This window comes from Notolepis coatsorum (genome assembly GCF_963971535.1).
Source record: "Notolepis coatsorum genome assembly, chromosome: 7".
Classification (NCBI taxonomy): Eukaryota; Metazoa; Chordata; class Actinopteri; order Aulopiformes; family Paralepididae; genus Notolepis; species Notolepis coatsorum.
This window is the reverse complement of record NC_140171.1, coordinates 14,478,708-14,503,322: the sequence shown is the minus strand read 5'-3', so window position 1 is coordinate 14,503,322 and position 24,615 is coordinate 14,478,708. Positions and strand designations below refer to the sequence as shown.

General features: G+C 48.3%; 1 pseudogene across 1 annotated transcript in view; it reads right to left on the bottom strand.

Moving 5' to 3' along the window:
* The window catches only part of LOC311232635 (QRFP-like peptide receptor), a 68,741-nt pseudogene that overhangs the window by 7,134 nt on the left and 36,992 nt on the right, over positions 1 to 24,615 (bottom strand). The window lies entirely within an intron of this gene.

The following is a 24,615-nucleotide window of genomic DNA, read 5'->3' as shown; positions in this document are numbered from 1 at the left end:
AGATGGATTGCATTTATATGGCATCTTTTATCCAAATCGCTTTACAACTTTTGCCTCACATTCACACATTCACACACCGACGGCGGAGGCGACCATGCAAGGTGCCGACCTGCTCATCGGGAGTCAAGTCAAGTCAAGTCAAGAGTTTTAATTGTCACGGCATACAGGTATACAATGAAATGCGGGTGGTCTTGCCCGCAACGATGTGCAATACAGTGGTACATATAATAGAATCAAAAGAAGAAAACAACATTGTGCAGTAACAGGTAGCAGGTAACATGGAGTGACATCTCGGTATCTGTACATAGTTATTTACAGAGCATGTGTGACATGCTAGTTAGCTTTGGTAGTGCAATACACTGTTCCTGTTATTCTAATTTAAAGTGTCCTTTCCTTTGGCCATAAGTGTGCGTGTGTGCGACATGAGTGTGTGCCCGCTCATGTTAAAGTGTTAAGTGGCTGCTCGTGTGTGAGCGTGCACAGTGTGCGTGTCGTGTGTGTGTTCATGTGTGCTTGTGTGTGGACAGTTCAATGTTCTGAGCACTCAATGTTCATTGTTCATGGCTCTGATGGCCTGGGGGAAGAAGCTGAGCCTAAGCCGCTCTGTCCTAGTAGCTGGGGTTCGCAGGCGTCTGCCTGACCTCAGCAGCTGAAACAGGCTGTTATTGGGGTGGTGAGGGTCTTTCATTATCCTGCAGGCTCTGGATTTGCACCTCTTGTTGTATAGAACCTGCAGGGGGGGTAGTGCAATACCCGTGGTACACTCGGCTGAGCGCACCACTTTCTGTAGGGCCTTCTTGTCCTGTGCCGTGCTGTTTCCATACCAGGCAGTGATGTTTCCGGTCAGGATGCTCTCTACAGCTCCTGAGTAGAAGGACTGGAGTATCTTCCCCGATACTCTGAACTTCCTTAACTGTCTCAGGTGGTAGAGACGCTGTTTCGCCTTCTTTACTACTGTTTCTATGTGTGTTGACCATGTCAGGTCCTCTGAGATGTGGACCCCCAGGTACTTGAAGCTGCTCACCCTGTCCACGGTAGCCCCGTTAATCATCAGTGGTGTGTGCGTCTCCTGCTGTCCTCTCCTATAATCCACGATCAGCTCCTTGGTTTTACCAATGTTCAGGAGCAGGCTGTTGTCCTGGCACCAGCGTTCCAGTACCTCAACCTCCTCCCGGTAGGCCTTCTCGTCGTTGTCCGAGATCAGCCCCACCACCACCGTGTCATCTGCGAACTTCACTATGGAGTTGGAGCTGAACTTGGCCACACAGTCGTGTGTGTAGAGTGAGTACAGCAGGGGGCTCAGAACACAGCCCTGGGGGGACCCGATGCTCAGGGTGATGGTGTTGGAGGTCTGACCCCCCACCCTGACCGCCTGGGGTCTTTCGCTCAGAAAGTCCAGTACCCAGGCGCTCAGGGCGGAGCTCAGACCTAGCTCGATCAGCTTGTCCACCAGTCTGGTGGGGACTATGGTGTTGAACGCTGAGCTGTAGTCAATGAACAACAGTCTCACATAGCCCCCCTTCTGACGGTCAAGGTGCGAGAGGGTGCTGTGCAGTACCTGGGAGACCGCGTCGTCGGTGGACCTGTTTGTCCTGTATGCAAATTGCAGTTAGGGGTTAAGTGTCTTGCTCAAGGACACTTCAACACGCTGCCGGGAGAAGCTGGAATCGAACAGGGAACCATCCGACTACCAGACGACAGTTCTACCTCCTGAGCCACTGTCATCCCCCAGATTAATTAAGATGAATTACACAAGCGTAGCTTTTTCCATCCCCCTTTTAATTTGTTACTGTTGTCTATTGTTTTGTGGTTGTGTTGTATTGTATAGGTTGCATGGTTTGAAATAAATAAATTAAAATGAATTAATGAAGATGAATCACCGCTCTAAAGTAATCCACTACCCAACCTATACAGTGTAACCCGTGGCTGGCTTGCTCATGGCCCCCAAATCAATAACCTTTTACCACATCAAATTGTCGAGGCAAGCGCTACCGGAGTCTCATGGTCAGTACAGAAAGACTCAGAAGGAGCTTCTATCCCCATGCAGGCCATCAGGATGCTCAATGACTCTATGTAACATCAACCCATCCATCTACATTCCTTGCACACACATCCACATGCACACACTCACTTTAAACAAACACTCACCTTTACTTCCTATACACCATATTTTTTTATCTATTTATTACAAAATGATTTGCACTACATCCATACCTCATTTTAGCATTTAGCATTTTGTACCTCATTGTTTGCATTTTGTACTTCATTTTGTACTTTAGGTTGTACTTTAGTTTGTATAATGTATATTGTATATTTTGTATAGTGTTTGGACTTTATTCTTTTAACTTTTTTTTTACTGTATTCAGCACATTCTCAGGAGGCTCATACAGAACCAAGCATTTCACTGTAATGTACATATGTGTGTAACGCTTTGGGTTCTCTGGCCCCGCCTGAAAACCACCCACCTTTCTGACACCTGTCACTTGGCTTCCCTGTCACGGGGAAGGGAATTCATCACCCAGTGCTCACTCGTGTTCCAGTTGCAGCCACGCTCATTCCCCTCTGCTATTTCCCAGGTCGCATACATCATTACCCTCCTCTCTGGCCGAGCGCTTTCCTGGGCTACGGCCGAATGGGGAGAATGGGTCAGTAATCTGCAGCAATGTCGACGCCTTTACCGGGGAGTTGAGAAGAATCTTTGATACTTCCCGAGTTCTCTCTATTTATGAGGCCGGGGGGGGGGGCGTCTCCTCGCCTGCCGGCAAGGCCTCCGCAATGTTGCAGATTACGCCATTGAATTCAGGGTCGTGGCTCGGGAGGCAGCTTGGCCAGAGATCCCCTGTTGTGTGTTGTTTGTTCAGGGGCTCTCCGTGCGGATGAGAGACGAGCTCTCCGTACGTGAGTTGCCGGAGCGCTTGGATGAGATCATCACCATGGCCATCCGCATGGACAATTGACATCGGGAAAGGGAACGTGAGCGAGGAACAACGGCTCAGTGTCGACATCTCTCTGCATTACACGAGTGAGCCACTGGGTGATGAACCCATGCAGCTCGGGGCGCTGTCGCTCACTGACGAGGAGCGATGGCGCTTCGTCGAGGAGAGACGCTGCTTCCGGAGCGGCCGCACCGGTCATCACTTCGGCAGCTGTCGGGGCTCCTCGGGAAAAGGAGGAGCCCGCTAGGTCCTGAGGAGGCGCTGGCAGGTGGGCTGAAATCCTCACATTTTCCCGATACACGTACTTTTTTTAGGGTGACTGTCAACTGTGGGAGCGGCGTCAAGAGTACTGTGGCACTTATTGACTCAGGGGCAGCGGGCAATTTTATCCATGTGGGGCTGGTAGAGGAGTGGGTGGATCCTTCTCGAGGAACTGATGGTACCCGTTCCCGTCCAGGCCCTGGATGGACGGCCGCTGGGCAGTGGGAGCATCACCCACCGCACTGCTCCCATGCACATTCAGGGTGGCGGCGGCCTGCCCGGTGTGCGCGCGCAGTAAGACCTCTCGCCGTGCACCAGCGGGCGAGACCACCTCTTCCTATTCCCAAACGTCCCTGGTCGCACATATCCCTGGATTTTATTTCTGACCCTCCCCTGTCAGATGGGTTCACTACCATTTTGGTGGTGGTGGACCGTTTCTCCAAGGCGGCCCACTTCATTCCCCTTCCCAAGCTTCCCTCGGCCCGAGAGACGGCTGATCTGGTGGTACAGCACGTCTTTCGGGTCCACGGGCTCCCAGTGGATATCGTGTCGGACCGGGGTCCTCAGTTCGCCTCCAGGATTCTGGAAGGTGTTTGCCGCCAGCCTCGGCGCCTCTGTCAGCCTGTCGTCTGGGTTCCATCCGCAGTCGAACGGGCAGACGGAGCGCGTCAACCAGGATCTGGAGGGGGTCTGGAGGGGGTCTGGAGGGGGTCTTGAGGTGTTAGGAGTAGGAGGTTGGCCTGGGCTGAGTACGCGCATAATACCCTCCTCTCCTCCTCTACCGGTATGTCTCCATTTCAGTGTCAATATGGTTTTCAACCTCCTCTGTTTCCCGAGCAGGAGCAGGAGGCGGAGGTGCCAAACAAAACTGTACATTGGAATATTGACAAAACCATACTTGGTAATTTACTGTACATTGGGAGGGGGTTGGGTTAGGACATTTACAGGGGCTAGTTTCGAATTGCAGTCTCCCGTAGGTGTTCTTTGAGAGTGGTTTTGAAAGTGGGTAGTGATCCACATTCCTTTACAGCTTTGGGTAGGGCGTTCCACATTGATGTGGCATAATTGCGAAACGTGTTTAGTCCCTTGTTTGAGCCGAATCTGGGTTTAACATGATTTGTGGAGCTCCCTCTGGTGTTGTGATCATGGTATTCACTGACCTTTGGGAAGTATTTTGACATGTACATGGGTACCTAGGTCGTGTAGTGTATCTTGTAGACCAGGCCCATTGCAAGTTGCTGTACTCTGTCGTCTACTCTAAGCCATCCTAGGTTGTCAAAGTGGGCAGGGGTGAGGTGGGTTCTAGGAGTAACGTCAAGCAGTAGTCTGACCAGTTTGTTTTGAGATGTTTGTAATTTTGTTTTTAGCGCCTTTGAGGTGCTTTGGTACCATGAGGTGCAAGCATAGTCGTAGTACCCTTACTTAATGTGATTAACCCTTACTTAATGCACACCTACAAGTTGATTATCCCTTACTTAATGTGATTAACCCTTACTTAATGCACACCTACAAGTTGATTATCCCTTACTTAATGCACACCTACAAGTTGATTATCCCTTACTTAATGCACACCTACAAGTTTATTAACCCTTACTTAATGCACACCTACAAGTTGATTATCACTTACTTAATGCACACCTACAAGTTGATTATCCCTTACTTAATGCACACATACAAGTTGATTATCCCTTACTTAATGCACACCTACAAGTTGATTATCCCTTACTTAATGCACACCTACAAATTGATTATCCCTTACTTAATGCACACCTACAAGTTGATTATCCCTTACTTAATGCACACCTACAAGTTGATTATCCCTTACTTAATGCACACCTACAAGTTGATTACCCCTTACTTAATGCACACCTACAAGTTGATTATTCCTTACTTAATGCACACCTACAAGTTGATTACCCATTACGTAGAGATGTAGTTATCATGTTTAAATGTAGTGCCTACCAGAACTGACTTTCCTACCTGAGGAGGCTCAGGTCCTTTGATGTATGGAGTGCAGGGAGGGGAGCCTAATAAATAAAGTACTAATCCACCACAGGAGAAATTTACATAATAAGTCATATATTTACATTTCGTATCAGCAAAAGTCCAAAACAAACAGTGCGACCGGGAGTCAAACTAACAATGTTTGTGGTCACGGGCGATTGCTCTCACCACTAGACTTGGCCACCCTGATACAAACACAGCAATACTATGATGATGATGATGATTAGTTTTAACGTTTAACGTTTAACAGTTATGGTTAAAGGGGAACTATTTTACTATTCCTAGCACTATTTGGGCAACTTTACACAATTCCTGTGAGTCTATTGAAGACATCTGTACGGTTATTTTCAAAAAGAAATGCATTGGTTTATATTTCTAATCAAGTATCAAAACTGTTGTGAAGGGCCAGATTAAAGTTGAGAATCTGCATTTATTGTTTTATATACTTTGTATATTATTTATATATACACGGTATATCCCTTTAAGCCTGCGTGTAAATCATAGTAACATTCACTTTCCCTATGAATAATGCCCCCTGACGAAGGCTCCAGGCAGTCTCGCACTCAGACAGGTGCAATGGGCGAGTTTCAGGCATGTCAGAACATGCCCAGAGGCAGTATATTGATAACAGACAAGAACTGAGGTTTGGTACTAGATTGTCACTTAAGTATATATGCTGGCGCAGGTGTGCCCAGCAGTAGTTCATTCAGTTCGTCTAAAGCAGCAGTGTGACAAGTTCGGTAACATTGAAGTGAGCAACCGTGCGTTTAGAACATGTGCGAATAGAATAGTAAAAGTGTCAGAGTTTAGTGAAGTAACGTCAAGTTCGACCTAGTTTCAAGTTCAAGTTTCAAGTTCAAGTTTCTTTAATAGTTGTCATACAGAAGTACAGAATACTTTTGTACAAAATGCTTCTTACTGTTGCGCTCCAGAGACTGTGCATGACAAGATAAGTATGAAATAAAAACATAGTAAAAATTAGAAGTAAAAAAAGAGGTCACAGTGTTCAGTTTTGACATATGTACAATGTTCGTAGACGTAGTTACCATACAATATACAATACTGTGCAGTGTACTAATATACAATACAATATAGTGCAAGGCATAAATGGACGAGGTGCAGTTTAGGTACAATTCACAGTAGGTGTACGAGTTGTAGTGCAAATCCTTTATCAATAAATATAAAGTGTAAGTGTGTTTGTGTGATCTAAAGTGTGGAGAGTGGGTGCTGCAGTGTGTTGTTTGTTTGAGTGAGTGTGTGCGTGTGGGTGTGTGTGCTGTGTGCATTTGATGGTTGTTGCATAGTGATTATTGTTCGTTTAGCGATTATTTTCGTTTAGCAGCCTGATGGCCTGGGGATAGAAGCTCCTTCTGAGTCTTTCTGTGCTCGCCATAAGACTCCGGTATCGCTTGCCTGACGGCAGCAGTTCAAAGAGGCAGTTGTTCGGGTGGCTCGAGTCCTTAATAATTCTCTTAGCCTTCCCCTTGCACCGCTTGTTGTAAATGTTCTGGAGGGTGGGAAGCCCCCCTCTAATTGTGCGTTCGGCTGAACGTGTCACTCTTTGTAGTCTGCTACAGTCTTGTGCAGTGCTATTCCCAAACCAGGAGGTGATGTTGCCGGTCAGGATGCTCTCTATTGTACATGAGTAGAAGTTCCTAAGGATCTTCTGACTGACTTGGAACTTCCTTAGGCGCCTGAGGAAGTAGAGGCGTTGTCGTGCCTTCTTCACAACACTGTCAATGTGTGTGGTCCATGTCAAGTCCTCGGATATGTGGGCTCCGAGGTACTTGAAACTGTTCACTCTCTCAACTGGTGCCCCGTCGATGCTGAGGGGGCTGTAGTCCTTGACCCCCGACCTCCTGAAGTCCACAATCATCTCTTTTGTTTTGCTGACGTTCAGGGAGAGGCAGTTCTCCTGACACCACTGTGACAGGTTCTCTACCTCTTCCAGGTAGGCCCTTTCGTCGTTGGCAGAGATCAGGCCCACCACTACTGTGTCATCAGCAAATTTGATGATGGTGTTGTTGTTCCGCTGTGCTACGCAGTCATGTGTGTACAGGGAGTAGAGGAGGGGGCTCAGAACACAGCCCTGGGGGGCCCCTATGTTGAGCGTGATGGATGAGGAGGTGCAGTTGCCGGCTCTTACCACCTGGGGTCTGCCCGTCAGGAAGTCCAGGACCCACTGGCACAGGTCATAGTTCAAGCCCAGGTCCCTGAGCTTGGCTATGAGTTTGGAGGGGACTATGGTATTGAATGCTGAGCTGTAGTCGATGAACAGCATTCTCACATAGTTCCCCTGCCTCTTGTCCAGATGTGATGCTGCTGTGTGCAGCACATGGGCTATGGCGTCCTCCGTGGACCTGTTGGGGCGATATGCAAATTGCAGAGGGTCCAGGTTGATGGGGAGGGAGGAACAGATGTAGCCCTTCACTAGCTTCTCAAAGCACTTCATGGCTATGGAGGTGAGGGCTACAGGGCGGTAGTCGTTGAGGCAAGCGGGCGTAGATTTTTTGGGTACAGGGATGATGGTGGACTTCTTCAGACAGGTGGGGATGACGGCCTGTTCCAAGGACAGGTTGAAGATGTCAGTGAATACCGGGGCCAGTTGGTCGGCACAGACTTTTAGGACGCGGCCGGGGATGCCGTCCGGTCCTGCTGCCTTCCTGATATCCACTTTTTTAAAGATCCGTCTCACCTCATGCTCTGTTACCCTGAACACTGAGTCTCCATCAGCAGACCCCCCCCCCCCCCATTGCCGTGGTTTGTAGGCTGGTGTTGTTATTCACAGCCTCAAACCTCGCATAGAAGGAGTTGAGATCATTTGCTAAGGAGATGTCACTGTTCAGTTTGAGGGGGGTTCCTTTGTAGTCTGTCATTGTTCTGAGGCCCTGCCACATGCCTCTAGAGTCAGCCTGTTCAAACTGAAGTTCAACTTTATCCCTGTAACGCCGTTTTGCCTCTATTACTGCTCTCCTGACGTTGTATCTTGCCATCTTGTGTTCTTCCATGTTGCCTGTCACCAGCCCGGTGTTGTATGCTGATGTGCGCACTTTCAGAGCCTCACGGACGGATTTGTCTACCCAGGGCTTTTGATTTGGGTAGATATTAATTTTGGTGGTGGGGATTATTACTTCTACCTGAGTACAGACATAGTCAATCACCGTTTCGGTGTATTCGTTAATATTGGCTGTGTTATCACGGAATACACTCCATTCTGTGCTTCCCAGCACTGCTTGGAGTGACTCCACTGACGTCACGGCCCAACGCTTAACCTCTCGCGAGACCACCGGCGTTCGCTTGAGACTCTGTTTGTACTTAGGCAAAAGAAAAATGGCGGCGTGATCGCTTTTACCGAATGGACTAAGAGCCTGTGACTTGTACCCATTCTTAAATTGCGAGTATACATGGTCTAATATGTTCTCGCCTCTGGTGGGACAGGTCACATGCTGATAGAAATTCGGCAGCACCTTTTTAAGACGCGCGCTGTTGAAATCCCCCAAGACCAAAATGGCAGCGTCAACATTAGCTGCCTGGAGTTTGTTTACCTCGTCGTGAAGTTTTGAAAGTGCGGCCCCAGTGTTCGCGTGTGGTGGAATGTACACTCCGATGAGGATGATGGACGTTAACTCTCTTGGGAGGAAGAAGGGTCGACATTTTATCGTGATAAACTCCAGGTCTGGGGAGCAGTGGTTAGACAGTTCCTTTCTGTTGCCTAAATCGCACCACTCCTTGTTTATCATGAAGGCAATGCCGCCTCCTCTCGTCTTTAATGACTCTTCTGCCGTCCGGTCTTTGCGGAGAACGAAGAAATGGTCTGCCGGTTCTATTGCGTGATTCGGGACATCTGGACTCAGCCAAGTTTCTGTGAAACAGAGGACGTTACAATCCCGAATGTCCCTCTGGAATTGGATCCTTGCTCTGATGTCGTCCAATTTGTTTCCTATCGATTGCACATTGGCCAACAATATGCTGGGCAATGTGGTTCTGTGTCGTTTGGACCTCAGTCTGTTCCGGACCCCGGCTCTCTTTCCTCGTCTTCGCGGCGGCTTCTTCTTGTCTTGGCCATGGCCGGCATAACAAAGGATCTCGGCGGGCCATTTCTGCTGTTCAGCGATCCGATCCAGAGAGCAATCCAAACGGTAAGTTTTTCTTAATCCAATGTCAATGATTGACTGACGGTCATACACATATAATGCACCAACAGTTGGTGCAAATAAAACTCCTAATACTATAAAAATTAACAAAATAAAGCACAGTCTCGTCGGAGCGATCAGAAAGGCAGCCATCAGAGCAGTGCCAGTGAGAAAGTTTAATGTGAAGTATAGTGCACAGGAGAACCAGCGTCGGCGATTGCAGAACCATTACTGGTTGGATTATATTGATTTGGGACGTGACCACCGGAGAAGAGCATCGTTGATTTCCACTATCTTTGGGATTTAACCTTGTGAGGATTACAACTCGGGCCTGCCTCGTGGACGGGGCTGGCTAGCTGTCATCAATGCTGTCGGGCATTTTGGATTACAATTATTGCTTTTGCTGCTGATCAAGGGAGTTTACGAGAACCGACTCCTGTACCTGGAGTCTCTTTATTCCTCATTGAATCAGATGGAGTACCCGAACATTCCTCTACCCTCCAGGCCTTACACCCCCGGAGGGAACCCATTGTCTCCAGTCGGTACCAGTGTTGCCCTATATAGCTACTATACAACAGGTGGCGTCAACTTAGACCCATCGTAGGATTCCTGCTATTCTTAGTGACTTATGCTCTTGACTGACTTTACGTATATTCTTCGCCATACAAGCGCGACCCTAATTCTCATTCTGTAACCTAACGTTGCCTAATAATAATAAATTACCCTCCAATAGTATTTCTGTGTCAATGCCGTGTTCTTGTGGGTGTTCACCATCTATATTTGATGTACTGTCTGGCCAGTAATTAAAGTACATAACTAGCAGTGGTTTAATCTATCACAATCTTTAATACAGTCAGGGTTTTGTAACCCCTCAGTTACAATTGGTCCTTCGAGCCGGAGGGTATCAGTGTAATATTTAATATAATATTAATATTAACATGGCCAGCTGTGAACACTCTCCAAACAGCTCCCCCAAGCTAGAACGCCCGCAGCGCAAACGTCAGCCACCTCCATATCTGGAGGAATTCGCTTTTGTTTTACCCCCTAGCTTATCTAAACGGACGTTAAATACGAATAAAACGGATAGTTTAAGCATGCCCACTCCTATCGACTTGGCGGCCCCGCCAGTAGAGACCCCAGAGGATTCAAACAAAACTGACTTAGCTCACGGAGGGGACCAAGCGGGACATGACGTGACTATACCTCCAGACAGCGTCACCGGTATAGACCCCGGAGCGCTCCAGGATAAAGAAAGCGCTCCAGGGATAGACCCCGGTGCACAACCAACCCAAGAGCGCGCACCCGAGACAGACCTCGGCGCGCAACCAAGAGAAGAGTACCGCGCTCAGGGGATAGACCTCGGAGCGCGCCAGGAGAACAGGTCTCCACCAAGCCCTGTCTGCGCCCGATCACCTCCGCCAGTGTCATCCCCCAGCGAGGCTGACCAGAGACTGGCGCAAGCCTTGATCGCCACGCTGACAGCTTCAACCGAAAGAGACCGACTCCAGGGTGAGCTCGACCAACTCCAAGCACAAGCCCTTAGTGAGCGCGAACACTCTGCAGCGGAACGAGAGCGCCTCCAGGCGCAAGCACTTAGTGAATGAGAACACCCTGCAGCGGAACGAGAGCACCTCCACGCGCAACTTCAAGCACAGACGCTTAGTGAGCACGAACAGTCGGCAATGGAAAGAGAACGCATCCGACTAGAAGACAGTCGCCTCCAGGCTGACGCAGCGATGACCATCAGACTGGAAGAGAGGTGCCTCCAGGCTGAAGAAACCATTCAGCGAGACCGTACCAATGCACAGCGCGAGGCGGAACGAGACCGCGCCAATGCACAGCGCGACGCCGCCAATGCACAGCGCGAAGCGGAGCGGGACCGCCTGCAGGCGCAGATGATAGAACAATTGATCCAGAGGGCTACCCCCCACTCCTCCACGCGGAGCTCCCGGAGATCATCACGACACGGGTCGAGGGCACCTTCCCCTCCCCGACCGGTCTATACGGGACCCAGCCAACGGGAAGATCCCGCCTACGTCGCCGAGAAACTAACTAGAAGACTCCAGGACCTAGCGGTGGAAGAGGAGGGAAATCAAGCCCACCAGCACGAACCCATCTTGGACCAGGAGGCCCAGTACAGCCCTGACCCCAGCCCAGAGCCACTGCGTTACGAACCCCCGACCCAAACCAAGGTTGAGTTTAATACACAGTCAGCACCGAGGAGCAGCACCTGGGGGCCCGGCCTCTGGTACCCACCCAGCACTAACCCACGACCCCACGTACGGGGAGACTCGCCCAGGAGGCCTCCCCCCCTACGCTCATCGGTGTCCCAGCCATCCATGGCCTCGTACCTTGGCACACCGACTTTCCCAGACTTTACGCGCGAGGACAGAGCACAGTACACGGAATTACGCATGTGTTTGGAGACTATGATGTCCGATGTCCCCGACGAATCGTACAAATATGCCATCCTCCTCAAGCATCTCAAGGTGCCCAGAGCGCATAACATAGCGCTGGCATATTCCAACTCAAGCACCCCATACTCCGCGGCTCTGGTGGCCCTCGACCAGCGTTATGGACGCATATGGGATTACGTGATCCAAGAAATACGGGATATCGACCGCCTCCCCCCAGCCAAAGACAATAGAGCACTGGATGACCTCTCTATCAAGGTACAATCCCTCGTGGGGATGCTGGGGTCCCAAAAGGAGAAGGGGAGACATGAACTGTATGCAAATTCTAACGTGGAGCGGATACTGGAGAAGCTCCCTCCAGCCCGTCAAGAGCGTTTTCGGCGGCAGAGAGACCACAGTGACCCCAACGGCCCAGAACCATCCCTCCTAGACCTAGCTGATTTCCTCGCCAGGGAGGTCAGCAGTCTACGACTGGACACATTTGTGTGGAGTGACTCTAGCCCTAGAGATGGACCGCGGAGGTTCAATGACAACCGCCGGTCCGTGACAGTTATGCACCAAGCCGAGGTTGAGCCATGGCAGACGAGCCACAACACCCACGTCAAGGAGAAGTGGAAGGCTGTCTGTCAGTACTGTGAAAATGAACATTGGCTGTCTCAATGTGACACCTTCAAGAGGCTGACCGCTGACGAGGTGAGTCAGTGGATCAAAGCGAACCGCCGCTGCTTCCGCTGCGCGCGCAGCCATATGGCAGCTGAGTGCCGCCTAAAGAAAAGATGCAGCAAGTGCGACGGCGCCCACCTGGAGGTCCTGCACGACAGCAACAAGCGTCCGCCAGGAAACCAAAGTGGGCCCGTCACGGTGATGTACCAGGCCGAGGCGGTGGCACCACAAACCAGTCCTGGACCCCCCCCCTGGTGTCCTGACTGCTACAGCAGACACTGGGAGTCACGGTGCTACTCTGACTACCGCGAGTCGGCACCACTACAGAAGATCCATGGCCCCCCCCCCCTGGTGTACTTACTGCCGCAGCGGACACTCCATGTCACGGTGTGAAGCCTACCAGAAACTGACCCCCGCCGAAATGGATCAGTGGAGTAGGACGAACACACAGGACCACGCTCGCTGCGATACACTGCGCGAGGCCCACAAGAAAAGACTAGCCCGACAAGGCAACCCACCAACAGGAGTGCTCCACATAGACCCCAAGCATAGCGGGAGCCCCCGAGTGCTCATCAAAGTGGTCAGAGTGCTCCTGAGTTACGAGGACAAGGTCCTGGACACTTACGCCGTCCTAGACGATGGGTCTGAAAAGACTCTCCTCCTTGCTTCCGCCGCAGCCCAGTTGGGCCTGCGGGGTGCCAAAGAAACAATGACAATCCGTACCATTAGAAGAGACCGGAAGACCATAAAGGGTGAAAATGTCTCCTTCACGATAGCAGCGGTCGAGCAGCCCGAGAAGCAGTATAGCATCACTAACGCCTTCACCAGCAACAACATAGGCCTGTCACGGTACAACTACCCCATCCCACAGCTGATGGCGAAGTACGCGCACCTACGCAGACTACCTATACCGCTCATCGACGGCGCCACACCGACCCTGCTCATAGGCTCCGACCACGCGGACCTCCTTGTCCCAATCGAGGCAGCCCACATCGGACCTAAAGGATGCCCAGTCGCGGTTCAGACCCGACTGGGGTGGACGCTCCAGGGCCCCCTCTACGGACTTGACAGTCAACCCACGTCTACACGCTGCCTGCACACAAAGGTGAGCGACACAGGCCACTCTCTCGTACAGCCCGTTGAGAGGCTATTGACATTAGACGAGGGGCCTGTGAGAGAACCGTGGGCCCAAGAAGAGGGAGTTCCGAACTCCACCCCCCTCAGCTGCGCTCCAAGCGACGTAGCTGACCTCGAACCCAGCACCCCAAACGACTTCTTGATGGTGCGGCCGGAACCGGCCCCTCCTCAGACGGGGTACAGACCGAACAAGAGGAACAGACGGAGGATGTGGAGACACAGCCAAGCACAGATCAACCAGTCTCAGGCCCGCTTCCTCCTAAGCTCCCTACCATCCCTTCCAGCCCGTCAGAAGCGGGTCAAGGACAGGGACAACTTAAAAGTGGACACAGTCGTTATGATCATAGACCAGTCACTACCCCGAGCTATGTGGCCGGCCGGCCGCGTAAGCAAAGTGATCACTGGTGCCGACGGGAAGGTCAGAGCGGCAGAAGTTATTGTCCAAGGGCGGACTTACACCCGACCCGTGGCGAGGCTGATAGAGTTGCCGAGGCTCCCTGACTCCCCTGATGACGATCATGACCCACTGACTTTGTAGATTGCCTTACTCCTCACAACAGATATTGAGCAGTTGACTGGACTATTAATCTGTCTCCCTTAACTAATTAGGTGCGGACTAATTAGGAGGCGGCTGTTGTGAAGGGCCAGATTAAAGTTGAGAATCTGCATTTATTGTTTTATATACTTTGTATATTATTTATATATACACGGTATATCCCTTTAAGCATGCGTGTAAATCATAGTAACATTCACTTTCCCTATGAATAATGCCCCCTGACGAAGGCTCCAGGCAGTCTCGCACTCAGACAGGTGCAATGGGCGAGTTTCAGGCATGTCAGAACATGCCCAGAGGCAGTGTATTGATACCAGACAAGAACTGAGGTTTGGTACTAGATTGTCACTTAAGTATATATGCTGGCGCAGGTGTGCCCAGCAGTAGTTCATTCAGTTCGTCTAAAGCAGCAGTGTGACAAGTTCGGTAACATTGAAGTGAGCAACCGTGCGTTTAGAACATGTGCGAATAGAATAGTAAAAGTGTCAGAGTTTAGTGAAGTAACGTCAAGTTCGACCTAGTTTAATGTGAAGTATAGTGCACAGGAGAACCAGCGTCGGCGATTGCAGAACCATTACTGGTTGGATTATATTGATTTGGGACGTGACCACCGGAGAAGAGCATCGTTGATTTCCACTATCGTTTGGGATTTAACCTCGTGAGGATTACAACTCGGGCCTGCCTCGTGGACGGGGCTGGCTAGCTGTCATCAATGCTGTCGGGCATTTTGGATTACAATTATTGCTTTTGCTGCTGATCAAGGGAGTTTACGAGAACCAACTCCTGTACCTGGAGTCTCTTTATTCCTCATTGAATCAGACGGAGTACCCGAACATTCCTCTACCCTCCAGGCCTTACACCCCCGGAGGGAACCCATTGTCTCCAGTCGGTACCAGTGTTGCCCTATATAGCTACTATACAACAGGTGGCGTCAACTTAGACCCATCGTAGGATTCCTGCTATTCTTAGTGACTTATGCTCTTGACTGACTTTACGTATATTCTTCGCCATACAAGCGCGACCCTAATTCTCATTCTGTAACCTAACGTTGCCTAATAATAATAAATTACCCTCCAATAGTATTTCTGTGTCAATGCCGTGTTCTTGTGGGTGTTCACCATCTATATTTGATGTACTGTCTGGCCAGTAATTAAAGTACATAACTAGCAGTGGTTTAATCTATCACAATCTTTAATACAGTCAGGGTTTTGTAACCCCTCAGTTACAAAAACCATAATTTTTCAGCCTCCGGATTTCAGGCTGTTATGGCCTGGCTCCGCCCATAAGCACTTTGAGTGACAGTCAGTCCACAGTCTGCACTGGTAGAGAGAGAGAGAGAGAGAGAGAGAGAGAGAGAGAGAGAGAGAGAGAGAGAGAAGAGAGAGAGAGAAAAAAACACTCTGCGTGTCTCCCTCTCCCTCTCCCGTTTGAGGAAGTCCACCACTGTGGGTCTATCTCTCTCTCTCGCTCGCTCTCGCTCGGCTGGCAGCTAGAGGGGGGCGGGTGTTATTATGCAAATGAGGACCATCTGACGTCCCGAATACGCTAATTTTCAGATGACTCACTTGAGGGAGGGACATTATTGTGAGATGAGAATTGGAAGAATGCGCCAAATCGAGAATTAGAGACATAGATCCTATTACTATAAGTCCACATAGCTAGAAAATGACCCTAAACACTGGAAAAGGTCATTTATAAGATAGTTCCCCTTTAAGATAGAAGGTAGAAGGTTAGGGTTAACGTTAAGGTTATGGTTAGTTTAAGGTAACAGTGTGGTTAAGGTTAGGATAGTTCCCCTTTAAGATAGAAGGTAGAAGGTTAGGGTTAACGTTAAGGTTATGGTTAGTTTAAGGTAACAGTGTGGTTAAGGTTAGGGTTAATTTTAAGGTAACAGTGTGGTTAAGGTTAGGGTTAGGTTCTGGGTGAGGCAGAAAAGTGTGTCTTGGTAGTCTTGAGGTAAAGGCACTTGACTCCCATGTGAGTGCCCCAGGTTCGTTCCTCAACAGGGGGACTCAAACATTTCTGAAAACCTTAAATGTTAATCATGGACCATGTTGCTCCGCCACAGTCTGACCAGGCAGAAGACCACCTTCAGCCACAGTCTGACCACCTTCAGCCACACTCTGATACCCCCCCTACCTGACTGATCTCCTTCTTCCTTACCGCCCCACCCGTTCCCTCCGGTCCTCCTCCACTGCTTCCCTCACTGTCCGGTCATCCAAACTCAAAGACTTTGGTGATCGGGCTGCGTGAATACTTTCGGCAACCAACATGCCCTTCCGCGTTGCTCTGATTGGCCAGCGATAATGCGCATGCGTGCATTACCGGCGTAGGGGGGAAACGAGCGTAGAGGGCTGGCCGATCGCTGGCCAATCAGAGCAACGCGAAAGGCATGTTGTGGTACCAGAAAAGTCACGTGAAACACTGCAGACCACTGATTGGTCAGAAGAGGCTTTCCACAAAAACAGAAAGCCGCCATCTTTAATGTATCGCATAGGATTTCATTTGCAGCAGGAACAAGTGCAATAAACAAAAAAGGATACAGTCACTGTGTATTCTGCCTCATTTATTGATGAAACAAAACCGACATCAACACAATTTGCCACCGAGCGGAGAGTTTAGTCTCACAAAAAGATCGCTGACTTGTTAAGCTTGTTGTTAGGTTAGGTGCTAATGTTGTGCTAGCGTTTTAGCATGGCTATCGTACATAGCGTGATCAATATAACTCGCTATTGATTGTTTGTACTAGTAACTAATGGTTAATGCTAGTAGAATAGACACAACGTGAGGTAATCACCATTAATTTTAAACCGGTTATTACCTAATGCTAACATTAGCAGATAGACGCGAGACTGGTGCCGTTACAGCTTGTTAGCCTAATGCTAATGCTAACGTTAGCAGATAGACACGAGAGCCTAGGTAACGTTAAAGCAATGAGAGGTAGCGTTAGAAGAATAGACACAACGAGAGTCTCGTTAATGTTATTATTGATTGATTGATTGATTGATTGATTGAAAACTGTGTTTTACTCTGGCTTGCGCCTAGCTCGCGGACATAGCTCAGCTGTACACCAGCGGCCCCCGCCTCCCCACAGGGAGACAAGTACGAAATGCGCATGCGCGCGTTACCGGCGTAGGGGGAAAACGAGTGTAGAGGGCTGGCCGATCGCTGGCCAATCAGAGCAACGCGGAAGGGCATGTTGGTTGCCGAAAGTATTCACGCGATCGGGCCTTCTCACGCACTGCACCTCGACTCTGGAACTCCCTCCCTCAGACCATCAGAGACTCGCCCACACTCTCCACCTTCAAATCCTGCCTCAAAACCATTCAACCTTCCCCAACCTTAACCCCCCCCCCCTCCATCCTGTGTTGATGTTTGTTACTGTGGCTTTATGTTTCTGTGTATCTCATGCTGTTTTACCTGTTTCCCCCGTCGTGTTCCTTCTTTTTTTTTTTTTTTTTTTGCCTACTGTCAGTGGCTTCAGGTCCCTGAGAAGCACTATACAAATAAAATGAATTATAATAATAATTATTACTGCCACATTGCACCACTGAGCGCTCCCGGAGGTCTTCTAGCTGCCGTCAGACTGTATAACATGTCCCCTGTTGGTCAGGAGTCAGGACACTATAGACCTTAGTCTGCTCGGGGTGTGGCTCATCTTATTAATAAATATCCCATTTGCATGGATATTATGTACATGTATAATGTTTATTTTACCCTTCCTTCTTTATACGAATTGTATTCCATTTCCTCTTCTTCTTGATTAAGTGCTGCTACAGCTAGTTTGTTTCATGTCTTTTCATGCGGCTGTGATGATGCAATTTCCCCTGCAGGATTAGAAAACCACTATCAATTCTAATGTAATGTAATCTGAAATGGCTGAGATCTAATGGCTATAATCTAATGGCTGAGATCCGCTCTGTCACATCCTTGGACTCCTTCAAGACGGCCCTGAAAGCCCACTTGTTCACGAAGGCCCACGGCCTCTCCCGGTCCTTTATTATCATAATGGATACTGTTTTACATTTTGCTTTTTAACCATTTCACTGCCACACAACAGAAGGTTAACCCTTTACTATGTGTGAATGGAACCCCCCCCCCCCGTAATGCGGTCACCTTTAGTGCCGTGTACCCAATGAGCTAGACAGGCTCATTAACCCTTTCACCCCGGTTGTGTGATAGTAAAGGGTTAACCTGTCATGTGGCAGTGAAAGGGTTAGTCGGCTGTTGTGTGGCAGTGAAAGGGTTAACCTTCTGTGTATTGTCGCAATGAAAGGGTTAACCGTTTGGTAGCGTGGCAGTGAAAGGGTTAAAGCGTCCTTGGGTTTCTGGAAAGGCGCTATATAATTCCAAGCTATTATTATTATTACTCAATGGAGGCCAAACCCAAGATAAGTCGGGTTAACCTCACCATGTGTTGGGCGCCAGACCCCGAGATTTCTCTGGTTTTGGTAGTTTATTCCTTTATTCGATATTTGTATTCATTATTCATCCAGGGACATTGGTGTTACCATAGGGAATGAGTCTGAGGTCGCCAAAGTGCAATACCGGCTGCATCCAGCTAGATGGCGGTATCGAGCACCCTTTGTAACCTTGTATCTTGGCCTGTGTAAGGGCCAAATATCGGCCGGTAATCGGCATTAAAATGTGATATCGGAAAATATCTGTATCGGTTTTCAAAAAAAATAAAAATTATTTAAATTTTTTTACTTTTCTATAGAAATGATGTCCGATATTATCGGCCTACCGATATTATCGGCCGATATCGGCATTAAAATGTGATATCGGTTGATATCGGTATCGGAAATTAAGAGTTGGACAATATCGGTATATCGGTATCGGTAAAAAAGCCAATATCGAGCATCCCTAGTTTTTAACATTTAACAGTTATGGTTAAGATAGAAGATAGAAGGTTAGGGTTAACGTTAAGGTTATGGTTAGTTTAAGGTAACAGTGTGGTTAAGGTTAGGGTTAATTTTAAGGTAACAGTGTGGTTAAGGTTAGGGTTAATTTTAAGGTAACAGTGTGGTTAAGGTTAGGATTCGTTTTAAGGTAACAGTGTGGTTAAGGTTAGGGTTAGGTTCTGGGTGAGGCAGAAAAGTGTATTGGTAGTCTTCAGGTAAAGGCACTTGACTCCCATGTGAGTGTCACAGGTCGAAAGAATATATATATTGTTTAAATAATACATCCGCAGAGCTTTTGGAAAGTTGCGGAATAAACTATTGCTTTTTCCGATTTTTTTTTAAATAATTTCAATAATTCCAAAATGAATGTTGTTGTTTACATGTTGCGTATCCCCTCCCTACTTCCCATTTCCCCACGTGGAATGCACCAGATTGGATAAATGACATGCTGGTGCTCTTGTGCGACATCTAGTGGCTGAATTTTATCTATAGCGCCTTTAATTCTGCATGAGAAGAAGAAAAAAAGAAAAACAATAAAGTTTTTGGTCGACTGTTAAATTGACTGTTCGACTAATGGACCAGGACGGACCTATGACAGCCCTGGTAGACTGTGTGTGTAAATGTGTATATGTGTGTGTGTGTGTGTGTATATGTGTGTGTGTGTGTGTGTGTGTATATGTGTGTGTGTATATGTGTGTGTGTAAATGTGCGCGTGTGTGTGTGTGTGTGCATGTGCGTGTGTGTGTATATGTGTGTGCGCGCATGTGTGTGTGAATGTGCGTGTGTGTGTATATGTGTGTGTATGTGCGTGTGTGTATATGTGTGTGTGCGCATGTGTGTGCATGCGTGCGTGTGTGTCTGTGTGTGTGTGTGTATGTGTGTGTGTGTGTGTGTATATGTGTGTGTATACTGGCTCCCTGTCTCCTCCAGGATTGAATACCAGGGATCCCTCCTCACCCATGAGTGCATCCACAGCAACGCCCCCTCTTATCTAAAGGAGCTCATCGCTCCCCCGACCTCCACCCTCTCCCTCCGCTCTGGACACTCAAACACACTTCAACCCAAACACAGGACACACCTCTGCACCATGGGGGTGACCGGGCCTTCTGCTCAGCTGCTCCTCGGCTGTGGAATGCCCTCCCCGACCGCGTGAATATTTTAGGCAACCAACTTGTGTTTAGCGTTTCTCTGATTGGCCACTACGCCCATGTGACCGCGGCAGCGCGAGAGAGCTGCAGCGCGGAAATAGGCTGTCTATTGCCTCGCGCTGCAGCGCGGAAATAGGCTGTCTATTGCCATTCTCTAAGACAAACTCTAACCTTAACCAGCTCCTTAACAGCGCCTAAACTTAACCCTTCTAGTTCAAGTTCAAGTTCTTTCAAGTTCTTTAATAGTTGTCATACAGAAGTACAGAATACTTTCATACAAAATGCTTCTTACTGTTACGCTCCAGAGACTGTGCTAGACAAGATAGTATCAAATAACATAATAACATAATATAGCATGAATTTAGAAGAAGAAAATGAGGTCACAGTTGTTCGGTATAGACATATGTACAATGTTCTGAGTTACCATATAATATACAATACACAACTATGCAGTGTACTAATGTACAGTACTATCTAGTGCAAAGCAGAAATGGGATGAGGTACAATTTTAGGTACAATTTACAGTAAGGTGTACGAGTTGTAGTGCAATCCTTCATCCATAAATATAAAGTGTGGGGAGTGGGTGCTACAGTGTGTTTGTTTAAAGTGGGTGTGTGCTATAAAGTGTGTGTAGTGGGTGCTGCAGTGTGTTTGTTTAAAGTGAGTGTGTGCGTGTGGATGTGTGTGCTATGTGTGTTTGGTGGTTGTTGTTGTGTAGTGTTCATTCATTGTTCGTTTAGCAGCCTGATGGCCTGGGGATAGAAGCTACTTCTGAGTCTTTCTGTGCTCGCCTTGAGACTCCTGTATCGCTTGCCTGACGGCAGCAGTTCAAAGAGGCAGTTGTTCGGGTGGCTCGAGTCCTTAATAATTCTCTTAGCCTTCCCCTTGCAACGCTTGTAGTAAATGTTCTGGAGGGTGGGGAGCCCCCCTCCGATTGTGCGTTCGGCTGAACGTGTCACTCTTTGTAGTCTGCTTTGGTCTTTTGCAGTGCTATTCCCAAACCAGGAGGTGATGTTGCCGGTCAAGATGCTCTCTATTGTACATGAGTAGAAGTTCTTAAGGATCTTCTGGCTGACTTGGAACTTCCTTAGGCGCCTGAGGAAGTAGAGGCGTTGTCGTGCCTTCTTCACCACACTGTTAATGTGTATGGTCCATTTCAAGTCCTCGGATATGTGGGCTCCGAGGTACTTGAAGCTGTTGACTCTCTCAACCGGTGCCCCGTCGATGCTGAGGGGGCTGTAGTCCTTGACCCCCGACCTCCTGAAGTCCACAATCATCTCCTTTGTTTTGCTGACGTTCAGGGAGAGGCTGTTTTCCTGGCACCATCCCGCCAGGACCTTGACCTCTTCCAGGTAGGCCCTCTCGTCGTTGGCAGAGATCAGGCCCACCACCACTGTGTCGTCAGCAAATTTGACGATTGTATTGCTACTCCGCTGAGCCACACAGTCGTGTGTGTACAGGGAGTAGAGGAGGGGACTCAGAACACAGCCCTGGGGGGCCCCTATGTTGAGGGTGATGGATGAGGAGGTGCAGTTGCCTGCTCTCACCACCTGGGGTCTGCCAGTCAGGAAGTCCAAGACCCACTGGCAGAGGTCATAGCCCAAGCCCAGGTCCCTGAGCTTGGCTATGAGTATGGAGGGGACTATGGTATTGAATGCCGAGCTGTAGTCGATGAATAGCATTCTCACATAGTTCCCCTGCCTCTTGTCCAGGTGTGATGCTGCTGTGTGCAGCACATGGGATATGGCGTCCTCCGTGGACCTGTTGGGGCGGTATGCAAATTGCAGGGGGTCCATGTTGATGGGGAGGGAGGAGCAGATGTAGCCCTTTACTAGCTTCTCAAAGCACTTCATGGCTATGGAGGTGAGAGCTACAGGGCGGTAGTCGTTGAGGCAAGCAGGCTTGGATTTTTTGGGTACAGGGATAATAGTGGACTTCTTCAGGCAGGTGGGGATGACAGCCTGTTCTAAGGACAGGTTAAATATGTCAGTGAATACTGGGGCCAGTTGGTCGGCACAGACTTTTAGGACGCGGCCGGGGATGCCGTCCGGACCTGCTGCCTTCCTGATATTCACTTTTTTAAAGGTCCGCCTCACCTCATGCTCTGTTACCCTGAACACTGCGCCTCCATCAGCAGCCGACCCCCCCCCCCCCATTGCCGAGGCTTGTGAGCTGGTGTTGTTATTACCAGCATCAAACCTCGCATAGAAGGTATTGAGGTCGTTTGCTAAGGAGATGTCACTGTTCAGTTTGAGGGAGGCGCCTTTGTAGTCTGTCATCGTTTTGAGCCCCTGCCACATAGCTCTAGAGTCAGCTTGTTCAAACTGGAGTTCAATTTTATCCCTGTAGCGTCGTTTGGCCTCTGTCACTGTCCTCCTTACGTTGTGTTGCGCCACCTTGTGGTCGTTCATGTTGCCTGCCACTAGGCCGTCATTGTATGCTTTGGTGCGCTCTCTCAGAGCTTCACGGACGGATTTGTCTACCCAGGGTTTTTGATTTGGGTAAACTTTCATTTTGGTAGTGGGGATTGTTTCTTTCACCCTAGTACAGACATAGTCCAGCACTGTCTCCGTGTAGGCATTAATGTTATCTGTGTCGCGGAATACAATCCAGTCTGTGTTGTGAAACACTGACACTAGTGTATCCTCTGACGTCACATCCCATTTCTGCACCTCTCGCGAGACTACGGGAGTACTTTTAATTCTTTGTCTGTACTTGGGTGTAAGGAAAATGGATGCGTGATCTGACTTGCCAAAGCCACTATCAGAATGAGCCTTGTAGCCACCTTTAAATTGCGTGTAACAGTGATCTAGGATGTTACCGCCTCTGGTGTTGCAAGTCACATGCTGGTAGAAATCAGGCAATACCTTTCTCAGATTGGCGCTATTGAAATCTCCCAGTACTAAAATGGCGGCGTTAACGTTCGTCGTTTGTATATTGTTTACCTCGTCGTGTAGTCTGGAGAGCGCGGCGTTGTTGTTGGCTTGCGGTGGAATATACACTCCGACCAGGATGATCGCCGTTAACTCCCTCGGGAGGAAGAAAGGACGACACTTGATGGTTATATATTCCAGTTCTGGGGAGCAGTGATTGGATAATTCCTTCACATTCGTTGGATCACTCCAATTTTTGTTAAACATGAAGGCAATACCTCCACCACGTTGTTTACCGGACTCTGATTGTGTCCGATCTTTCCTATGGATAAAGAAATGATCCGCTGGTTGAATCGCGTGATCTGGAACCTCCGGCGTGAGCCACGTTTCGGTGAAGCAGAGAACGTTGCAGTCCCTAACGTCTCTTTGATATTGAATCCTTGCTCGGATGTCATCCAGTTTATTGTCTATTGATTGTACATTGGCTAGCAATATACTGGGAAGTGGTGTACGGTGTCGTCTGGATCTCAGCCTGTTACGGATCCCAGCTCTCTTCCCTCGCCGCCTGGTGATTCCTTTGTTCCTGGGATCAGGATCTGGTCCCATTGTTTTGAGAATCTCCAAAGGCCATTGCTGCGGTTCGGAAAGCTGATTCAGGGAGTAATCCAATCGGTAAGTTTTTCTTAATCCAATGTCAATGATTGACTGACGGTCATACACATATAATGCACCAACAGTTGGTGCAAATAAAACTCCTAATACTATAAAAATTAACAAAATAAAGCACAGTCTCGTCGGAGCGATCAGAGAGGCAGCCATCAGAGCAGCGCCAGGTAGATTTTTTCTAACCTTAACCAACTCCGAAACAATGCCTAACCTTAACCATAACCAACTCGAAAACAATGCCTAACCTTAACCTTAACCATAACCAACTCCGAAAGAATATTGCCATTCTCTAAGACAAACTCTAACCTTAACCAGCTCCTTAACAGCGCCTAAACTTAACCCTTCTAACCTTAACCAACTCCGAAACAATGCCTAACCTTAACCTTAACCAACTCCGAAACAATGCTTAAAGTTAACATGCCTAAACTTAACCGGCGAAACAATGCATGTTAAAAAAAAAAAAAAAAAAAGAATTGAAGGGAATCAAACTTGTCACCAACAGCAAGGCAGCGCTACCAATTGAGCTAGTTCTGGATGTTAAAAAAGGGGGGATTGGCTAGACGCAAGTTGGGCGTGGCTAGACACAAGTTGGTTGCCTTTAATATTTAGGCTCCCCGACCATCTGAGAGCACCACAGTCCGCTGAGGTTTTTAAAAGAGGCCTAAAACATTTATTTTTAACAAGAATTTGCCTGAATTATTCTTTTACTTTTATTTTTACTTCTATTAATTTTATTATTATTATTATTATTATTATTATTATTATTATTATTATTATTATTATTATTATTATTATTATTATTATTATTATTATTATTATTATTATGCATTAAAATGTGATATCGGAAAATATCGGTAGGCCCTATCGGTTTTCAATATATATATATTTTTTTTTTTTTTTTTTTTTACATTTCTATAACCTTT